Source organism: Eriocheir sinensis, chromosome 13 (assembly GCF_024679095.1).
Source record: "Eriocheir sinensis breed Jianghai 21 chromosome 13, ASM2467909v1, whole genome shotgun sequence".
Taxonomy (NCBI): domain Eukaryota; kingdom Metazoa; phylum Arthropoda; class Malacostraca; order Decapoda; family Varunidae; genus Eriocheir; species Eriocheir sinensis.
The window spans coordinates 9462909-9472908 of record NC_066521.1 but is presented as its reverse complement, the minus strand read 5'-3'; positions in this window follow the sequence as shown (position 1 = coordinate 9472908).

Below are 10000 nucleotides of genomic sequence, written 5' to 3'. Positions count from 1 at the left end.
TCTTGAGTTTGGTCTAGTTTCGTATCCTTTTGTAGCTGCTATCCATAAACTTCAATTTTCATTTTTTTTTTTGGTTTTTCGTTCCCCACTACCCACTTGTTTTCCTTTGTCGTTCACTCTGTCGTACTATTTTTTTTCCTGGTTCGTTCTTCTTTATCATCCATCTTGCATCACCTTCCCTGAACCTTTATTTGCTGTTCTTTTCGTATAAGAGTAAAGATTTGTTCACGTGTCCCCTCGCCTTCTTGTTTTCCTTTGTCGTTCACTCTGTCGTACTATATTTTTTTTTCCTGGTTCGTTCTTGTTTACCGTCCATCTTGCATCGCCTTCCCTGAACCTTCATTGGCTGTTCTTTCCGTATAAGAGTAAAGATTTGTTCACGTGTCCCCTCGCCCTCTTGATACTTTATTGCACCTAGCGTGACATCCGCGTGATCATTTTCTACCTCTCTGCTCTGATCGTAAGCTATTTCTGAAGGGAGAAAAGGCGAAGGAAAGGATTTATTGACTTTTCACCCGCAAACATCCCTGCTCACTTTATTATCAACACCTGGCATAACCTCCACGTGATATTTTTTTACCTCACTCCCTGATCTCAAGCTTTTTCGAAAGATGGACAAGGCGAAGGAAAAGTTATATTGCTTATTTACCGCCTGAAAACACACCTACTCTCTTCAACCCGGTAGCAGCGACGGGCCAAATTTGTGGCTTTACCGTGTAGCAGCGATGGGCCAAATTTGTGCCATGATTTTAACCCCCCAAAATAGATGATACATAAACTTATCACAAATGTTTTTATATATATTATGAAATGGTTTGTGTGAGGGGTGATTTTTTCTCATTTTTCTCGCTTAGAGGGACCATTAAAAAACATGATCCCCGCTGCTACCGGGTCAATATATACCGACCTGGCATGACATCCACGTTTTTTCCCCTTTCTCTGCTTTTCTTGGGTTCCTTCAGTACATAGATGATTCCTGGACGCTACACTCCCTCGTAAGGTACAAGGGGCTGTGGACTCGCCCTCTTGTCTCCTCGCTACCCGGAAACTCACTCGGTCGCTTCACTCCACCTGAAATGACAACCACCTGCTTCTTGTGCTTCCTTCTCTACTCTTTAAATTCTTTCGGTCCTTTCGTTTTTTTTACAGCAAAGGAAGCAGCTCAAGGGCAAAAAAATACAAAATAAATAAAAAAAAGTCCATTAATCGCTGCTCCCTCAAGAGAAAAAATAATGAGTGGTCAGAATGGAAGGTTAATTTCGGTGGTTCTCAAGAGACTCAACACGGTTTTTAAAAGTTACAAAAGGCACTGGACATACTTATAATATCCTCCGTTATCTACCTTTCTTTAACCTCTCTCAGTCCTCACGCGGTTCTGAAGATTCTCAACACGCCCTTACAAAGTTACACAAGACACTGGACATGTTTATACTTCCCTCCCTTTTCAACTGTTCTTTTAATTCTTTCAACCTTCACATAACCCCCAAGACACTCAAAACGTCCTTAAAAGCTACAAAGGACGGAGAGCATGTCTATATTTTCCTCCTTTCTCTACCCTTCCTTAGTACTTTTAGATCTTGAAAGTTGCAAAAGGTGGTTCACATTCTTTTATTATGTCCACCTATTCTATTCTGTTCCAGCTTTTTCAGTCTTTACGCTTTTTACAACACTCAACATGTCATATATTTTCGTCCTAACTCTTCTCTTCCTTAGATTTTTTCAGTCCTCTCGTGGTTTTCAAGGTACACTTCACCTCCACAAAAAATATAAAAACGGAGACAATTTATACAATTTCCTCATTCATCTACTGTCCCTTAAGCTCTTCCAGTCCTCACGTGCTTGTCAAGACTCTCAGCATGTCCTTAAAACTTACAAAGGGCACTGAACATATATCTACAGTTTCCTCTTTCTTCTCTATTTATATTATTTTTCCGTCCTCTCTTCCTTTAATTCTTCCAGTCTTCACGTGGTTTTCAAGACACTTAACCCGTCTTTACCAGTTACAAAAGGCACTGACCATATCTACATTTTCCTCTTTTCTGCTCTTTTATCTAATTTCGTTCTCTATACATTTTTTTTTTCAATCTCACTTGGTTTTCACACATATCTACATTTTCCTTTTTCGCATATTTTAACTACTTCGTTTTCTATTCCTCAAATTCTTTCGATCTTCAGGTGGTTTTCAAGACTGTCAATTTGTCTTTAACAGTTACAAATACAACTTAACATAACTACTATTTCCTTTTGTTCTACTCTTTTGTCTATTTTCGTTCTCTCTTCCTCAAATTCTTTCTGTGTCCAGGTGGTTTTCAAGACTATCAGTATGTCCTTAAAAGTTACAAATACAACTGAGCATATCTACAATTTCCTTTTTTTCTACTCTTATCTATTTCCATTCTCTCATCCTCAAATTCTTTCAGTCGTCACATGGTTTTCAAGATGCTCTCAACAGTTACACCTTTTCCTCTTTTCCCTACGGTCCTTTAGCGCTTCTAGTCCACCTTCCCAATAGGTTCAAGGGGCCAGACATTCCTAGCCTTGAAGCCCGAGTCAATATTAGACCCCTGGGCGCCGGGCAGAGTATTACAAGGCAAACACTCGGGCGGGCACAGGTGTTTGCTCAGGTATTCAGCCTCCCACCCACGCCAGGTAGATGGCTTGACCTGACACCTGCTTGTACTCGAAGACGGACCAGGCGAAGCTTACGGTGTTGGTGTTCCGATATGTGGTTGTTTGTTTTGGTATTTTCTGTTACATTCTTCTTTTTGTTCTTTTTTGTTCTTTGCTTTTCATCTACTTTTTTTTCTTCTACTTATCGTTTTTTGTCGTTGTCTTCCTCTTCGTTTTGTACTTATTGTTGTTGTTGTTTTGCCGTTTCTTCTTTTTTTCTTCTTCTTCTTTTTCTTCATCTTCTTCTTCTGCTTCTGCTTCTTCTGTTTCTTCTTCTTTTTCGTTTCTTTTTCTTCTTCTCTTTCTTTCTTTTTCTTCTTTTTTTTCTTATTTTTCATTTTCTTTTTCTTCTTATTTTTCTTTTTTTCTTTTTTTTCTTTTTTTTTCTTCATCATTAGTATTAGCATTCTTGTACTTAATATTGTTCTTCATTTCCTGTTTTTCTTCTCCTCCTCCTCCTCCTCCTCCTCCTCCTCCTCACGTCTTATTTCCGGTTCTTTTCTTACGTTAAAAAAAAAAAGAGAAAAGTCGGACATTTCTTGAGCTTCGCCGCCACAGTCCAATTAAGGTCCAGGGTATCGAAGAGCTTGAGAGACCGCCATTCTATCCTCCACATCAGCCCTCTTCCTCTTCCTTCTCTTCCTTTTCCTCTACTTCCTGGTCGGTATTCCTTCCTTCATCCTGTCCTCTTTCATCACGTCTCTGTTCCTCTTCCCTCTTGTCCTCTTCCTTCCCTTCTTCTTCTTCTTCCTCTTCCTCTACTTTCTGGTCAGTATTTCCTCCTCTCTTCATCTTCCTTTTCTTCCTCTTCCTGTATTTCCTGGTCAACTTTCCTCTCTTTCTCTTCCTTCGCTTCCTCTTTCTCTACATCTTCGTCTATATTCCTCCCTTTCTTCCTCTTCCTTCTCCTCCTCTTTTGTATTTTCCTCTTCCTCTACTTTCTGGTCAGCATTTCTCTCTCTTCCTCTTCCTTCTCTTCCTTCCTCTTCCTTCTCCTCTACTTTCTGGTTTACATTCCTCCCCTTCTTCTTCCTTTTCTTTCTCTTCCTTTTCATTTTTCTCTACTTCCTGGTTTACTTTCCTTCCCCTCTTTCTCTTCCTTCTCTCTTTTTCCTTCTCTTCCTCTTCCTCTACTTCCTGGTCTTCATTCCTCCCTTCACCCAGTCTTCTTCATCATGCCTATTTATCTTCCTTCTCCTCTTCCGTCTCTTCCTCTTCCTCTTCTTCCTGGTGTATGCTCCTCCCTCTCCTCCTCTTTTTCTTCCTCTGCTTCCTGACCTACACTTCCTCTTTCTTCTCTCCCTGGTGTATCCTTTCTCCTCTTCCTTTTCGTTCCCTCAGTCTTCCCCCTTAATTTTTACTTGTTGACTATAGCACCGGTTGGCCCCAGACCCTTGGTGGCGCAGGCGTATTATATTTATAGTGGCTGCCGTGATGTATGATTCTTTCTTGGCCCATCTTGCCCCCCTCCCCACCCCACCCCCCTCGTGGCTAAAGTACAGGTTAATTGAAGATCTGAACAGCGTGTGGGTAATCTTCCGCCACTCGGCTAATTCCCTTATTTCCTGATTTTATGTTCCTCTCTCTTCTCTTCCTCACTTGAATACTTTATTCCTCCTCCTCCTCCTACTCCTCCTCCTCTGGTTTCTTATTTCTCTCTTGCCTTAAATAGTCCTGTTCATCCTCCTCCTCCTCCTCCTCCTCCTCCTCCTCCTCCTTCTTTCATTCTCTTCCTCCTCCTCCTCCTCCTCCTCCTCCTTCTTTCATCCTCTTCCTCTTTCTTCTCTTCCTGTTTCTCTACTTTTTTTATTCCGACATTTCGCTTTCTCTACTTTCTCCTCCTCTTTCTCCTCCTCCTTCTATCATCCTCTTCCTCTTTCTTCTCTTCCTTTTTTTCTACTTTTTTATTCCGACTTTTCGCTTTCTCTACTTTCTCCTCCTCTTCCGCCTCCTCCTTCTACTCTTCTTGAATCGCATCCTTTTTTTCCTCCTCCTCTTGATTATACTTCCCTCTTTATTTAACTCTTCTTGCTTATCATCGTCTTCCTCCTTCTCCTCCTCCTCCTCCTCCTCTTCCTCCTCCTCTTTCCGGTCCACATACTTTCTTCTACCTACTCCTGCTTGCTACTTTTCCCCCTCTTCTCCTCTTTGTCCTCTTCGTTTCCTCTTTTTCCTCTTCGTTTCCTCTTTATTCTTTTCGTTTCCTCTTTTTCCTTTTTTTCTACTTCATCTTTTTCTACTTCTTCTCCCTGACACATTCTACCCTCCCTCCTCCTCTTCCTTCCTCTTTTTAGCACTCTTATCTCCTAATACCAGACTCATCCCTTCTTCCATCCTCCTCTAAACGCATTCTGACTTGCATCTCTTCTCCTTTCCTCCTCCTCCTCCTCCTCTTTTACTTCTATTTCCCCTCTCCTTTTTTACCTACACTCTTCTCGTTTCTAAATCACATCCTTTCCTTCTTGACATATCCTCTTCCTCTTCATTCGCCTTCCTTCTTCCTCCACATGTTTCCTTTTCGTCTCCTGTTCCTCCTCCCTCCTCCTGTTCCCCTTTCTCCTCGTGTTCCTCCTCCTCCTCCTCCTCCTGGCTTAACTTTTTTTCGTTTTCTTCGCTTCTAAATCACATCCTTTTCTTCTTGACACATCCTCTTCCTCCTGATTCAACTTCCTCCTCCTCTTCCTTCTCCCCCTCCCCCCCTATCCCCCCCTCGGTTCCTCACAAGGCTTATAAACAGTTCACACCTGTTGCCGGAGCGAAGTAACGCCCCGCCGGGCAGGAAGGTCGGGCGCGGGTGACGGCTTGAAAAATCAGCCCCACCAACACACACACACACACACACACACACACACACATCTGTTGCCACAAGGGATCCAGCAACTGTGTGTGTGTGTGTGTGTGTCAATGAAAGGAGAACACCACTTGATTACTACTACTCCTACTTTCCTTGTGTGTGTGGTGCCCGTAGCGCCGGTAGGCTTTCTTGAGGGGCCTTATGGACGCCCCCAGCCCGTTAGTGGCGCAGGCTAATTTTATTTATAGTGGCTGCCTTGGTATATGACTCTTGCTTGGCCCATGCTGCCCCCCGGTTCTCCTCTTGACCGAAGTCGCTGAAGTTAAGGTTAAGTGAAGATCCGGACAGCATGCGGGTAATCTTCCGCCACTCGGCGATGACCTGAAAAATGAGCGTGTTTCGTTGGGGACTCGAATCACGCTAGGTCCTCGGGCTCACCACGCCCGCACGCTAACCACTCGGCCACCGCCTCCCCACTACTACTGGCACCACTATTACTACTACTTCTACTACAACCATGACTATTACTGTAATGCGTGCGCTTCCAGCCTCATAGCAAGATTTGTTTAGCCTCTGTTCCTTTCATTCCGTTTTCTGTTAATGTCACCGCGGCTTGAGTTCCAATGTTATTTTGACCACAGTTTTTTTATTTTTTTATTGTTCATGTAACAACACTCATTAAGATCTATATATATTCATCGGAAAGGCTATCAAAATATGTATGATTACTATGTAATTTTGTGAGCAACTTGGTGGAGAGAGAATTTCCTTTATAAGAGTTTGGTTTAAGGGATGGAGAAGAGGCTGGCTGGCGAGGAGGGCGACTTGAGGTCACCAGATTCAGTTATCACCGATCATTCAGTGTGCGAGGCAGTACCAGTGGCCGGGGTCTATTTTTAGAGCTATTCACTTCTGAACCTGTTGGTCAAGACGGTCCGGACACAGCTGGCGTCCTCAATGTTGTGCGTCAAACGTTGTTTATAAGTTCATTTGATTACCTTCATATACTAGTTTAGCTTTTCAGTGACTATGGTAATATGGGTCTATGGCTCAAGCAATTTGTAAAGTTCTTAAAGATATCTACTGACGTATTTATTTATGTGGTTGTGTGATGTGACAATATGGACAACTGAGGTTGGTTTCGTGAGCTTGTTTATGACTACCAGGCCACAATGACGTGACTGGTTGTGAGGCCAGTGTGGCGCGGCCCTGCAAGTTGGAACATTGAATAATCAAGTTGCAACATAGTTCACGGATCCCGAATTGTCTTAGAGCGCTTCAGTTACTACTACTACTACTACTACTACTACTACTACTGCTACTACTACTACTGTTGCTGCTGGTCCCACTGCTGTTACTACTACTGTTGCTGCTGTTGTTACTAATATTACTAACCCTCCATCTTGATTTCTCTTCTGTGAGTTTTTTTCCTTCTCGTCTTTCTCTTTTCCGCCATTCTTCAAACTGTTCCAGCGCCCTTCATGTCTTGCTTAAAGCTCCGCATTCTCCTCCACCGTTGCTGCGCTTCCTTAAACACAAAGAAAAATAACTAATGTATAAGGATGAAACATAATCAACAATACTAAAGTTTATTTTTCATACCTCGGCTCGAACACCTGTAATCAAGCTCCTGAAAACAACTGTAATTAAACACCTTAAGAAAACCGGTGCTTGATGTTTTGTGTAAGCTGATCGTGTTGGTTACTTTGGCTCACTGAGTCAGGTCTTATTTTTACCGTTAGACGAGACAGACCGCGCTGGTAAGAGGCAGAGCGCAGGATTTAAAAAAAAAAAAAAAGATAACAAAAGGGATGATTAAGAAAATTACCACAGTATTCATTTAATAAAAAAAAAAAACGTAACTTTAAAAAGGTGTCGAGAATAAATTTTCTTTTTTTTCTAGATTTGTAATAATTGAACAAGAACTTTGAGGAAGGGTTGGAAGTAAGGGTCTTACTTATACGTTCTAATTTTTGCGTGACATTTCTTTTTTGTGAACCAAAGGTCGATACATGAAACTGAAGGGAAGGAGGTAAATGAAACGCTTGGCAGAGGGCAACAAGGTAGTGGTGGTGGTGTTCTAAGCATTTTGAATTTTACGAAGCGATTTTCTCAGGCTAGATATATGATATCCTTTTCACTTTAAAATTCAAAATAATATATAATGAATAAATAAATTAATTAATTAATTAATAAATAAAATATATAAAAATCAAGAAAAGGAAAATTAAAGAGACTGTTTTGATGGAGTAATTTAAGCATTTTCAATAATGAGGATGATTCTGTATTTTTCTAGCAATAAACACAGAGTACGGAAGCGATTTTCTCATTCATAGCCCAAACGAAGTCCAAATAATCATGGAAAGGTAGACAGAGGAAGAACATTCTGAATAGCAAAAGCAATAAAAAAAAAAATATCTGAAGCGATTATCTCAGGTCATATTTGAGATTTTTTTATTCAGAATTCAGATGCATATTCAAAAGCAAGGCTCGGAATACAGAGGCCGCGCAGGGAAGCCACGGACGGCTCTGTAATCTAATAGACGTAATCCGATAGGTGATCTATTTTCGGAGTGACGTAAAACCTGTGCAGATTTTAACAGACTGGATGACAGGAACAGTACGTGGCAGGAATAGTTTGACTGATTGAAATCGGACTTGTGTTTGACGGGAATACTGTTGTACCGGAATATTGCATGACAGGAATATTTTTTGACTGTTTAATTGATTACGGGAATAATGTGTGGCAGGAATAGTATTTGACTGTTTGAATGATGGCCGGAATAATGGTTGACAGGAATATTGTTTGACAGGAATGTTGTTCGACAGGAATATTGTTTGACAGGAATATTGTTTGACAGGAATATTGTTTGACAGGAATATTGTTTGACAGTAATATTGTTTGACAGGAATAATGGTTGACAGGAATAATGGTTGACAGGAATATTGTTTGCCAGGAATATTGTTTGATAGGGGTAATGTTTGACAGGAATATTGTTTGACAGGAATATTGTTTGACAGGAATATTGTTTGACAGGAATATTGTTTGAGAAGAATATTGTTTGACAGGAATAATTATTGACAGGAATATTGTTTGACAGGAATAATTATTGACAGGAATATTGTTTGACAGGAATAATTATTGACAGGAATATTGTTTGACAGGAATATTGTTTGACAGTAATATTGTTTGACAGGAATAATGGTTGACAGGAATATTGTTTGATAGGGGTAATGTTTGACAGGAATATTGTTTGAGAAGAATAATGGTTGACAGGAATATTGTCTGATAGGGGTAATGTTTGACAGGAATATTGTTTGACAGGAATATTGTTTGACAGGAATATTGTTTGAGAAGAATAATGGTTGACAGGAATATTGTTTGATAGGGGTAATGTTTGACAGGAATATTGTTTGACAGGAATATTGTTTGATAGGAATATTGTTTGACAGGAATATTGTTTGACAGGAATATTGTTTGAGAAGAATAATGGTTGACAGGAATATTGTTTGATAGGCGTAATGTTTGACAGGAATATTGTTTGACAGGAATATTGTTTGACAGGAATATTGTTTGATAGGAATATTGTTTGACAGGAATAATGGTTGACAGGAATATTGTTTGATAGGGGTAATGTTTGACAGGAATATTGTTTGACAGGAATATTGTTTGACAGGAATATTGTTTGACAGGAATATTGTTTGACAGGAATATTGTTTGACAGGAATATTGTTTGACAGGAATATTGTTTGATAGGAATATTGTTTGACAGGAATATTGTTTGACAGGAATATTGTTTGACAGGAATATTGTTTGACAGGAATATTGTTTGACAGGAATATTGTTTGACAGGAATATTGTTTGACAGGAATATTGTTTGAGAAGAATATTGTTTGACAGGAATATTGTTTGAGAAGAATATTGTTTGACAGGAATATTGTTTGACAGGAATATTGTTTGACAGGAATATTGTTTGACAGGAATAATGTTTGACAGGAATATTGTTTGACAGGAATATTATTTGACAGGAATATTGTTTGACAGGAATAATGTTTGACAGGAATAATGTTTGACAGGAATATTGTTTGACAGGAATATTGTTTGACAGGAATATTGTTTGACAGGAATAATGGTTGACAGGAATATTGTTTGACAGGAATATTGTTTGACAGGCATACTGTTTGACATAAATATTACTTGACCGGAATAATGTTTGACAGGAATAATTTTTGGCAAGAATATTGTTTGACCGAAATACTGTTTGACAGGAATATTGTTTGACAGGAATAATGGTTGACAGGAATATTGTTTGACAGGAATATTGTTTGATGGGGATAATGTTTGACAGGAATAATATTTGACAGGAGTACTGTTTGACATAAATATTACTTGACCGGAATAATGTTTGACAGGAATAATTTTTGGCAAGAATATTGTTTGACCGAAATACTGTTTGACTGAAATATTGTTTGATGAAAATATTACTTGGCAGGAAAATTGTTTGGCTCTTTGACAATCAACATGAATAATTTCGA